Source organism: Antrostomus carolinensis, unplaced genomic scaffold (genome assembly GCF_000700745.2).
Source record: "Antrostomus carolinensis isolate BGI_N321 unplaced genomic scaffold, ASM70074v2 scaffold32921, whole genome shotgun sequence".
NCBI lineage: Eukaryota > Metazoa > Chordata > Aves > Caprimulgiformes > Caprimulgidae > Antrostomus > Antrostomus carolinensis.
Genome location: NW_010292515.1, coordinates 516 through 12,772, shown reverse-complemented (window position 1 = coordinate 12,772; position 12,257 = coordinate 516). Strand labels below are relative to the sequence as shown.

General features: G+C 39.2%; 1 long non-coding RNA gene across 1 annotated transcript; it reads right to left on the bottom strand.

The window, feature by feature from the left end:
- Positions 1-3,991: 3,991 nt before the first annotated feature.
- On the bottom strand, positions 3,992-10,708 carry LOC104531945 (uncharacterized). The gene is made up of 3 exons (XR_728084.1): positions 10,633-10,708; positions 6,948-7,023; positions 3,992-4,589 (listed from the first exon to the last, which is right to left on the bottom strand). It is a non-coding gene; the product is annotated as an uncharacterized LOC104531945 (long non-coding RNA).
- Between the last annotated feature and the right edge of the window lie 1,549 nt (positions 10,709-12,257).

Here is a 12,257-nt window from a genome sequence, read left to right as displayed (position 1 = left end):
TTTTTTTTTTTTGGAAGGATTTTTGGTTTTGAAGGATTTTTTTGTTTGAAGTATTTTTCTTTTTGGAAGGATTTTTAGTTGTGAAGGATTTTTTATTTTGGAGGATTTTTTTATTTGGAAGGATTTTTTGTTTTTGAAGGATTTTTTTATTTGGAAGGATTTTTTTTTTTGAAGGATTTTGGTTTTTTGAAGGATATTTTTGGAAGTCTCGGTGTTTTTCTAGAGTTGATTCCACACCCATTGGAACTGTGCACGCAGTGAATTTTGACCTCAATGACCTGTTTATGCGTTTGGGATTTTGTCAGTCAGTGATGCGCTGAAACCACCGAGTTCATGGCATTGTTTTGGGGAATCCTTGGAGATTTGTTGCTCTGTTTGTCAAAAGAGCAGTGAGAGGGAGGGGACCGAGGGGAGTGGATCTGGTGGGATGTGGATGAGAAGGTCCTGGGTTGTGTCAGCAGAACCTTTACCAGCCATCGGCTTCCTCAACTCACCCGTCACGACGTCGCACCCCGTGATGACGTGACCTTCCCGGAGGACGCAGCAGGCAAATTAAGGACAGGTAATGGGATTTCCAGTCTTAACTGTGAATTCTCTTGGCTTTTCTGCATCTAAATCAACCTCAACGTTGCTGTTTGCTATTTAATTGGCTAGCGGTGCCCGTGGCCACACTGAAGACCGGGTGTCCCATCGTGGCATCTGCCAAATACATCGGAAGACAAAGTCCCTGCCCCGAAGAGAACATCACAGTAACTTTTTTTTCTGGTGATTTAATCATAATATTGACAACTTTATCAAAAAATTACAAAACTGATATTAAAAAAATCTCTAATTCTTAGTAAGACTAGAATGGGTTTTTGTTTTGGTTTGGTTTTAAAAATAGAAAAGCACTTTTCTGCTACTGCTCTTCTGGAATTCTCACATTACAACCCTACAGAGCAAAATACAAAGTGTAGCTAAGAAAGGCAATTCAGTCCACCACGAGCCCTCGGATATCTCTAAACCATCAAACCCAGGGACTCCAGAAGGAGATCACATTACTCAGAAACCTCCTGCAAAACCCACTTAGGAAAGACCTTTAAAATTTTAAGTTCTTTTTAACCCCTAAAACCTTAAGAGTGTAACAGACCTGGGACATCAGAAGTTGGGATTTTTTTCTTTGTTTGTTTTTTTCTCTTGTTAAACTATGTGGATATTATTTTTGTAGCTGACACCAGCCAAACATTTTTCTGTCAGAAGTGGAAAATACGAAGAAAATTCATTGAAATAAATGAAAATAATTTTTTTTTTTTTATGGTGTTCACAAAATGCACCATAATAGAAAGAGGAATATTTCCTTTAATTTGAATGTCATCTGAATGACTCAACCACATTGTCACCCACTTAGCAAAAGGAAAGCATAATAAATAAATAAATAAATAGACAAGAACACGGAACACTTTACATCCTCAAAGAATCACGTCGTTCCCTAAATCTACCGAGATACTGGTTGACGTCGTGGGCTCGCTTTACTCTGCCAGTTCAGTTTTGTGTGATTGTGCCATATTAATGACAAATAAAAGTGGTGTTCCACTTTCCACAAGGGAGGTTTTTTTCCTGTTTTTTTTTTTCTTTTCTTCTTTTTTCAACCTTTTAAATATAGGAATTCTCTCTTTAAATTAGAAAGTAGGCAAAAAGTATTTTTTTTTTTTTTAAATTTTCATTTTTAAGTCTTCTGTTAGAAAAAATAGAGATTTATTAAACAAAAAAATAATAATAAGGTAGAAAGAAGGGTTGGGCCTCCATCAAAAAAGTATATTATGCTTTAATGCAAAGAGAAAGAAATGGCTCTATGGGCAAAATTCAAGTACGAGTGACCAGTTTTTTAATCGTAAAGTAGGTGCAACATTTTTTTAAAATGTTACAACACTGCATGACCTGTAATGCTCACAATATTTACATTAACTGCTTACATGAAACCAGAAAAACTCTGAAAAGAGAGGAAAAATAAAAAATAAAAATAATAATTAAAAAAAAAAAATCGGTATGGACTGAAACAAACTACTCCTACCACCCACATCAACGCCGTTAGTAACCGAGGAAATCAAGTGCACAGAAACACTTTCCATAATCTACTGATGGAAGGTGGAGAAAGTCCAAACCTCGGGAGTTAAAATGCCAAAAGAAGGGTCTCTCAGTACAAAGAAAAGCAAAGGGAGGAAGAAACTAAATGGAGACAGGCGCTTGCACACGCACACGCGCGCGCCGTGATGAGTTAAATCCCAGGCGGGTGCAGACAGACGGCAGGAAAACGGGGTGGGAAATGGACGACAGCGACTCTTGAAACCAACACGCCAACTCAGAACAGAAAAAGAGTGAGCTAAACTACACCCCCTCAAAAAAAAACCCAGTAAGATTAAAAAATAGTCATGAACTCGACCACGTCACGCGAGCTGGCGTGGAGGATGGTGGCGTTACAGAAAGAGAAGTGAACCTACCCCGCGGAAGGAAGGGCTCCTGCCTCTAGGCCTTTTTTTGCGGAAGGAAGGGCTCCTGCCTCCAGGCCCTGCAGCCACCGCGGTCCCCAGGGCCGGGGGAAGGAGGAGTGCCAGCCCCTCAGCTCTGCCAGCCCGGGGCCAACAGCCAGAGCCCAGGCTGGGAAAGCCACCGGGTCCCGTCGTCCTCGGGGACGGGCTGCTCTTAGTCTCGTCCTTCAGAGAGAGGAGTTGGGGACTCTCTCTGGGCAAGGCGGGTGGGAAGAGGAGCAATGACTTGTGATCCTGGTGCCCGGGTGTCTGGAGAGCGGCGGTAGCGCCAGCTGCCCTGCCCAGGATGCTGATCACCGCCAGTCCTTAGCTAGAGAGTGAGATCAGGGAGTTCAGGGGGAGGAAAAAAGGAAACGTGAGGTAAGTGGCAGCCCCAGACTAGAGGCAGAGGCTGGGGACTCCCCCCCGGGGCCGGGAATGGTGAGCTGAGAAGTTACTTGGGGAAGCCTTGAAGTCAACGGCTCCGTCACCATCGCCACCATCCGCGTTAAAGAAAGAAAAATGAAGTAAAATGGAAATGATGTTGTGCTACACTTCCGTTCGTTAACTTTACAATGGCTCATAGCTTTAGACTTTTAAATCTGTAGTGTATTAATTTCTTTTTTTTTTCTTTTTTCTACATATGTTTTCACATTTCTCACTTAATATAACATAAATAATTTGGTTAATAGATTTAACCTGCGCATTTCAGCCACATTAATATATATAAGAATCTGTTAATGGTATAAATAATTCTTTTTAAATAAAATAAATCTGATATGTTACATAACACTGATAAAAATTACTGTCGCTAATAGTTTTGTAAGCCACCCTTAATGATTTTGTTTTTGTTTTTAAATACTGTGAGACGGCTGCTGGAATCACTTTGACGAACGCCGCGGAGCATGCCCTTTCAATTCTACTGCCAAACCAAACCGTAATCAATACTGATCACATTATTAAAGCAGGGCCTCTGCCCCCTTTCAAAGTCAACACGATGGTTAATGATGTTAGATAATTTAAGCTAATAAATCTAGGGGGGGTTTTTGAGGGGTCAACGTTACGGGGGATTATCAACTGTTTAGTTTATCAGGTGGCTATGAAACTTTAACTACAGAAATGGTTGACTAAAAATAGCCCATCTACCTTTTTTTTGTTGTTTTTTTTCTTCTTCTTTTTAATAAAATCTACAGCGTTCTACTTTGAAAGCTAAGTAAATAAAAACGCAACCGATCGTTGCGGCCTTTGAATTATTAATTAAGAGCTGGGATCCCACATCCCCTTAGGAATCTGCAAAGGTTGCTCTCTCTTCTTTCCTACAGAGCCCTGAAGCGGAGTACAGTACTTCCAGGCAAGGTTCATTCCAAACAGACAGTATCAATGAACACTCAGTGGCGTGAAGTGTGATGTCAGAATTAAGGTATTACATCATCATGCCTCCTCTCTCTGCTGTTAAATACAAAAACAGCATCTTTTACATTATCATATAAAAGCATTTAGGCTGTATTTTTATTTATCACTTTACACTGGTAGTCTCTTGTATGTGTACTCAATAGAAACCAAAGAATTTTGTACACTATTTTTTGTACAATAAAAGATAAAGTGTGCATTAGGTACGCTTGTACATGACAATATTGTACAATATTTACAATTTCAGATATCACCATGAAATTCTGTATTATCTATATACACAAGGAAAATTTCTCAGAAACATTTGGACTATTTCTTATAATCACAATTTTAGTATTATAGAAATAAAAAAAAAAAAAAAATCAGTAATCATCTGACATTGTTACTGCAACCTTTCAAGATTTCTGATTGGCTTATCCAGCAACCACTATCCCTCCTAATCATCAAAAATATTGTACCACTAATCCGTGTAGCACCCTGTGATGGTATCTATCTGTCTTCATATAAATATTGATATAACCACGTCTATATCAATACCTACATCTAGACTTATGTGCACGTTCATTTCGATAAGTACTGGACCAGTAACAAAGACATTCAATGTTATCTAGAGATCTTCCTCCTCTTGGGTTTTGGAGGCTTCACTTGTCTGTCTCCCTGTGGGATTTGGTGGACCTAAAAACAAGTATATTCAGAAGTTAGCAAAGAATATTGGTCAAAGTAACGTCAGTAATAAATCAGAGAATCATAGAGTGGTTTGGGTTGGAAGGGACCTTAAAGATCATCCAGTTCCATGAATCACAGAATATTAGGGATTGGAAGGGATCTCAAAAGATCATCCAGTTCCATGACTTACAAGATTGCTTGAGGTGCTCTTAAGTCTTATTATTTCATGTCTACATGGAACCCTGAATTAAAAGGAACTTCAAGAACTTTAAGGTTGATGCCACCACAACCCCATACAACTCAAACCACTGCTACCCTGGAGAAAGGTACTAGCTACAGTAATTGTGAAACCACATAATTGGGAAATGATCCCAACCCTGCAGTGACATCGAATTCTCAGAGACAGATCTTCATACATCATCGTGACAAGAGCAATAAAGTAGGAAGTAGGTGGTGAGAAAATATTGCTGCCAGGGAAAATAAGAGAAGTCAAACGCAGGTCTGTGGCAGCACTGCTCAGGGACCAGCTGTGTTTAGCAAACTCTTCATCTAATTATCAAAAGGAAATATTCCATTTCGAGCTCAATGCTGGATTAATTTGAGCGTGAAGCAGGTTTTCATCACTGCCTGCTCAGTAAACAGCACCCCACAAGTGGAAGAGGAGGGGTGGAGGAAGGCGCGGGCGCCTAGCGCGGGCTGCCACCACCATCTGTCGGTGGGAGCCAGTTGCTGTTCTGGGAAGAGGAGTTTGCAGTTTCCAAACAGCAGCCCGGCAACAGCACCAAACCCTTCAGCAGCAACCTGCTACCTGACTTCCTGGGCTCCTTCCTTGGACCACTAACATTTATTTCACATTCATTGGCTCTTCCCAACAATGCTCTGAGCTAATTATCTTGTCTGCACGTGCTTTTCATTTCACACACAACTCGTGTCTGAACAGCAGTAGCTGAAAAAAAATGCAAGTCACTACAAAGAGAACTGTTGATTCCTTATGATTGTTTCTAGGAATCATCATCTTTATGGACATAAACCCTGATCACAAATGTTGTGACTGGATAATTAAAATATAAATCAAGGCTCTGTAACGAGGTGCAGGCTGGTACCTCAGTCTGTCTGTATTACCGAACAACCTGATCAGCAAATCCAATTGCAGCGGTTCCCTCTGAGCCACTTCATATCGTGGTTAAAATGCACAGAGCACACAGTTTTTTAGTGTTACTGGATTTGTAAGTGAAAATAAGGTATGGGCAGAATGGTCCAGTGTAAACAGAGAAGTGGTGGTGTAAACCACCCAGAAGATGTGTGTGCCAAACACATATCCCTTATTTATTTGTAATAGACCCACAGCCAGATCCTGCTTCCCTTTTCCTTCCAAAGACAAAAGGAAAACACATGCTGGTTTGAATTTAAAAAAAAATTAAAATAAAAAATTGTACAGTTCACAAGTTTATAAAAAATACTTAATTTTGTTATTACTTACGGCGCCAATTAAAAGCTGCTGAATAACCTGTTGACTATTTCTGGCTGGTTCTCTATATATTTCTTTTTCTGTACTCTAGAAGCTCCCCTGAAGTTTTACTACTTCTAAATATTCACGTGTACAAGCACCTTCAGTACCGAGCATCGAATATCAGGAAAAAGACTTTTTTATTCAATGTGTTCTAATTAATAATTTGAATAACTACCGATGAGAAAACAGGAGAGGTTGGACATGCTGTGATGTACTTTTTGCATTTCAAAGCGTGCTTCAATGAAATCACAGCCATGTTCTAAATATGAAGACCAGCACATGATGTATAAATCTGATTTTATATTAGAAAGACTCTGGGCTTACATAATAACAGTGTAAATATTTTAGTAAGAGCACTGTTAGATTCGATATTAGGAATATTCTTACCTTTCATGACTATCTTTCATTTCATTACTCAGAGAGTTTTACATTGAAAAGAATAATGCTTTACAATATAGTTTCAGTATCTTGCTACTCAAACTAAAAAAATATATAAATAAATAAAAAATGAGCCTGATTTTGTGTTACTAAGCAGAGAAAACTCATGGAATAAGGGACTGGAACTGACCCAAATATTGTCAGGCTGCACGAGTAAAACCTACGTCCAGGAATCTCTCTTTGTTAAAAAAAAATATAATTAGCAATGAGACTAAAATTCTACAACTTGTCCCATTTTTCAGAATGATTAGACATTTTACTTTTTAATGTAGGAGAAATATTGAAAATTCCACATTATTTAAGAAGACAGAAACAAAGTTTATGTTAGAAAGCAACCCAAACCAACACTCCCAGTGCTGAAGCACATGCAGACACATAGAAAAAGGAGAAGATTATGGCTAAGGGGAAAAGAAACTTACATTCCCAGACATTTTGTCTAGTTCACTCATGGCCTCGTGTATAGCAGCTTCTAAATGGTTATTTAGCTTTCCACTTCTAGGAAGAAAAAAAAATTAATGGCATCAGTAATTCTTAGTAACAGGAAAAAAAACCTTAAAAAAAATTAATAATAAACACATTAACTCAGTGGAAATGTTCTACTAACCATAGAGCCTCCCAGGGTGTTACAGCACAAAGAGCAAGATCAGACCTACACACCAGATTATGCAAATTAAAGACTTGTAATTACAGCAGAAAAATTAAAGGCAGGGCTTTAATGAGTTGTAGGGTTAGTTACAATATCCACGAGACAGATCACAGCCACGAATGACAAACGAGCGCTTCACGGTAACGTCGCACTTTGTGCAATCTCCTTTTAAATTGTTCCCAACAAGGGCCAGACTGTCCTGGGTTCTGATCAGGAGCAGAAAAGCTACTCTGGACTTTCTCCAAGACTTCAAGGGTTACTAAACCCCCGGGGCTCACCTCTGCCTGCTTCCCACCCCAAGTTACACGCTGTGTTTCCTTTGTAAGCGTGGGTTTCAGCAATACTTTTGTGAAGGACTAACCACGTAGACTGCTCTCTGCTTGAACAGTCAGTGTGTGACCTGCAAAGCCTTCCTCTTACCCAAAGCACAAAGTTAAATATCCCTTCTAACTTTAAAGAGCTAGAGGAAAATAAGATGTATTAATCCTCTAAAATGTTGCTAGTTTTCCCCTGGAATGACAGCACACCAAGGGCTGTGGTCAAGGTAGGATGAAGAACAACTTCTTCCAAACCAAAAATGACCTCAAATCACTGGGCAGCTCCATACACATCTAATTGTACCGTGAACATTTTTGATTTATGTATATTTCTTCTTTAAAGAAGTTTCCCACTTGAACACCATGTTCTACATGACAGGTCATACTCCTGCGGCTCCAGGTTCACAACTAAAGAGTTTCAAGCTAAAATGATACTTGAGCACAAGTTACTATCACTTGTCAACAGCTTGTTGAGGATCTGTGCTTAAAAGCAGGTGTACACATATACATGTAGATATTTAGGTAGGCTGGATCATTCATGACTTCAACTGAATAGGTACGTTTAGAAGAGCAATGAGCCTGAAGACAAATGGTTTAATATGAGATGAGGGAGCTGGGGAAGGGTCTGGAGCACAAGTGTGCTGAGTTCCCTTGTGGCTTAGGGAACTGGGGGTGTTGAGCCCGGAGAAAAGCAGGCTGAGGGGAGACCTTGTGGCTCTGTGCAAGTCAATTGGAGGAGGGTGGAGAGAGGTGGGGGTGGGTCTGTTCAAGCAAGGCCCAAGGGACAGGACAAGAGGAAATGGGCTCCAGTTGTGTCCAGGGCAGCTGAGATGGGATGTGAGGAAGAATTTCTTTGCTGAAAGGGTTCTGAGGCATTGGAAGGGGTTGCCCAGGGCAGTGGTGGAGTCCCCATCCCTGGAGGGATTGAAGAGTCGTGTAGACACAGTGCTGAGGGACATGGGTTAGTCATAGGGGACTTGTCAGTGTTGGGTTCATGGTTGGACTTGATGATCTTAAAGGGCTTTTCCAACCACTACGATTCTGTGATTCCATTTCTAATGCAGGTATATCAACAACTGCTAACACCGCTGCCTAGCACGCCACCTAGAAGTAGATTCCAGATGTCAAGTTACCTATTTGTGATGTCAAGTTATTTAATCAACATTATGCTCTATTGGCAAACCCCCCGTTATTCCAACACCTATGAAATGCTGTAGCTATTCGTCAAAACAGCCACTTGAAAGTATTTAAAATACAAACGATCACTGGAAATGCAGTCTCAGGACACTGCTGCTGTGTGCATTTTACTGCGAAGATGATGATCTGCCCTCGACATAAATTCATCCCGAGTTTCTGTCCCTGTGCCTTCTTTACCATGGAAGTGTGAGACTCAGCTGGATGCCAGTACGTAAGGTGGGTAAGTGCTGAGGAGTTATCCAGGTAGGAAACAGAAATAGGAGTATTCTACACGGAGCAAATGCATCTAATGTGAAATATTTTTAAAAATCTGGACCTATGTGTAACAAGATGCTACAGAGACATAAAGCAAAAAGAAGATCATAAGGAGATTTAGTAACTTTTTCAGATAAGTTTACAACAGTACACAGGAAAAAGAGGAAAGGTCCATGAAGAAATACCAAAATATTTGAACTACAAAATAAATACAAGTAGAAATATGGAGAAAAAACCCCTAAGAACTGTAAAGGAACTCTACGAAAAGGGGGAACCAGGTGCCCCAGACTGGCTGGGATATTTAATGGGGCAGAACCAGACATGCCCCCCCCCAAAAGGCCACTGGATTCAGTGGAATCGCAGACAATCCCTGCATTCTGCTACACAGACAAATGCAAATCAGGAGATGGGAGGTTTTTCTTAAATTGTACTGTTTATTTCAACTTTTAACATCTCTTTAAATTTGCTCTTGGTGTCACCTCACTTGAGTCACGTATTTCACTTCAGGGACACGAGCAAATAACTGGGGAGTTGCCAAAAGCCCTTCTGTGTTCTCACCACACACCCTTAAACTCCAGTGAGATATTTTGAGGATGATCTTGGAAAAAAAAACCCAAAACACCACCAACATTTTCTCATTGGCATAAAAAATATTTCTCTTAAGTGCCACGTGACGTATAAATAGGAGAAGAGCTTACACCTTAAAAGGAGCTGAAGACAAATAATTATTTAATTCCTTTAAGCCCATGTTTATTGTGCTGAAGGCAAGTACTGTAAGCTGAGCTTAAATTCTCACACGGATTCAAACGAATATCTTTACACTGCAACAGTAAATAAGCGACAGCATCCCAGCACAAATGTAATCATAGCACAATTTCTACTTTTCTATCTTTTTATAGCTGTCTAGCTATTTTTTTTTCTCCTGAAGTCAACCATCTTCCTCTTTTTGTCATAGAATCATAGAATGGTTTGGATTGGAAGGGACCTTAAAGATCATCTAGTTGCAACCCCCCTGCCAGCAGCAGGGACACCTTCCACTAGACCAGGTTGCTCAAAGCCTCATCCAGCCTGGATGTCCATGCTGATGCTTCACATCCTAATGCTTCCTGTTTCATCATCCTTTTATCCTTGTATATTTGGAAATAAAAGCTAAAAGGCAAGATAATACCAAAAAAAGTTCATATGTGTTTGACACAAAGCGTAGGGACAGCTCTGCACCGAGTCCCTTGTCTGATTAAATACACCCAGACTTCACAAATGCTTCTCAGCAACGGGAAATAAACTGAATTTATCTGAATAAACCTGTGCTCTGCCTGCAGCAGCAGCTGTCAGAGGGAGAGGGAAGAGATAAGAAGGGCAGATCTTGTTAAAAAGCGTATTTGGTCAGAATAGTTTTGATGTAATAACTTTTTTTTTTTGCTGTAAATTAGAAATCCTACACGTGAAAGCTCAAACAAGCAGGCTGACATTTCACAAAGGCTACTGTAAATATCAGAAGATGCAATAAAAATGCAGATATCAGAGATCGCAGATATCAATCTCATGATGATCATCATAACTGACACAAGGAACTCAGAAAATTAACTCTTCAGTTTGGCTGATCTGCTAAGCTCCCCAAAATGAGAGTCTTAGGCAGCAAAAGGATTTAATTATTCCATTTCAATAGTAAATAACTGAGTATTCACTTACTTTCTGTTCCTTTTTCTGGCTCGGTTGTAAGCTTCTAGACCTTCTGTTAGTGTCTTCAACTTCTCTGGCTCCACCTGAGTGAAGGTATGAACACCAAACCACATTACCCAGACCTGCAATTATTAAACATTGCTTTTACTTCACTGCTAGACATGCATTAGGATGGAACCTAATTTTCACTGCATCCGTTAAGACATCAATAGCAAAGAAGAATTCTTCCCAGCAAAGAATAAATGAATGTCTGGCTATATACACCCTCTCATACATATATGTATATATTAAAATTTCTCTAGATGTCCACATCACTAGCAATAGAAATAAAAAAAACCCCACAAACAAAACCACAACATTTAGGAAAGCAAAACTAAGAAGGAAAATAATATTTTTAAAACCTTATTTGCCTTTATATTACTAATATAATCGCTGTTAAAAGTCTCATACTCCGTACTCACATTTTACAAATGTATTTGACACCTTTGAGACCACCTGGAATGCATTAAAACACCGAGCTGCCTAGTACACGATACAATTTTTACAGATACCATCAACAGGAAAGCGTTTCACATCACCTCAGATTTCTGGGTGAAGTATTCAAGGCTCTAGTTCGACAGAGCTGCTAATGGCACAGCCAAACTCATTCCTATTTCAGAAGAGCCACAGCACGTGCTTAAGTTAAAAGACATAAAGCCTTAGAAGAGGGGTGGGCAGGGTGACAACCTTTATTTCTGCATTTTGAATCTATGAGTCTTAACTAAAGCTTATTTTAGCCAGCTAATTTGTTGGGCTTGAGAAAGGTCTTTTAATTTTATTTATTTATTAATTTATTTTTACTTAAGCACATATTTAGTGATCTGCTGAGTCAGGAATGAACTTGAGCACATGCTCAACAGGGCTGGGATTGAAAGTACTTTAACTGGAAATTTGAAATCAATCAGAATTCTAATCTCTTAAGCAATCTGTATATAAACTGCTGTATATAATCCCTGCCACCACGGCACTGGTACCAGTTAGTCCCCAGTATAAACAATACAAACATGACAGAAAATTAATTACATCATCTGGATGATTTTATCATTTGCATTCTCAAAACATTAGTCCACTTAAATCTGAGTATTATATTGATGTGGCTCAGTCATTTCTGCCAGTAAAAACCAAAACCAGATATTTCAACACATCGATTTAAGGAAATGAATTGGATAAATTCCTTTTTCTTTGTCAGTACCACTACATTTTGCCTATTTTTTAATCTTTCCATAACTTAACAAGAACCTTATATAGCATTTCTTTCATTAAAAAGTACAGTTTGTATTTGGACATAAGGAAAATTAATTCTAGAAATACAAATTCATTAAGCATACCTATATACAATCCCCAAAAAGAAATTTAAATGCAAATTCCCTCAAAACTCAGCCTTTCCATTACTAAATAATTTATACTCACAATGAAACTGAATTTTAGACATGACAATGTGTAGTTAATGAGTGAGCAAGCTGTCAAAATCTCTAGAAAGAAGGTTCAATAGAAGAGATGTTTAGACCAAATTTCACGTGTCTTGAACTTACACATCTGATAATGAAATTGGGGAATACTGACACTTCAGGAACTTACAAGACAAGAATCATTAT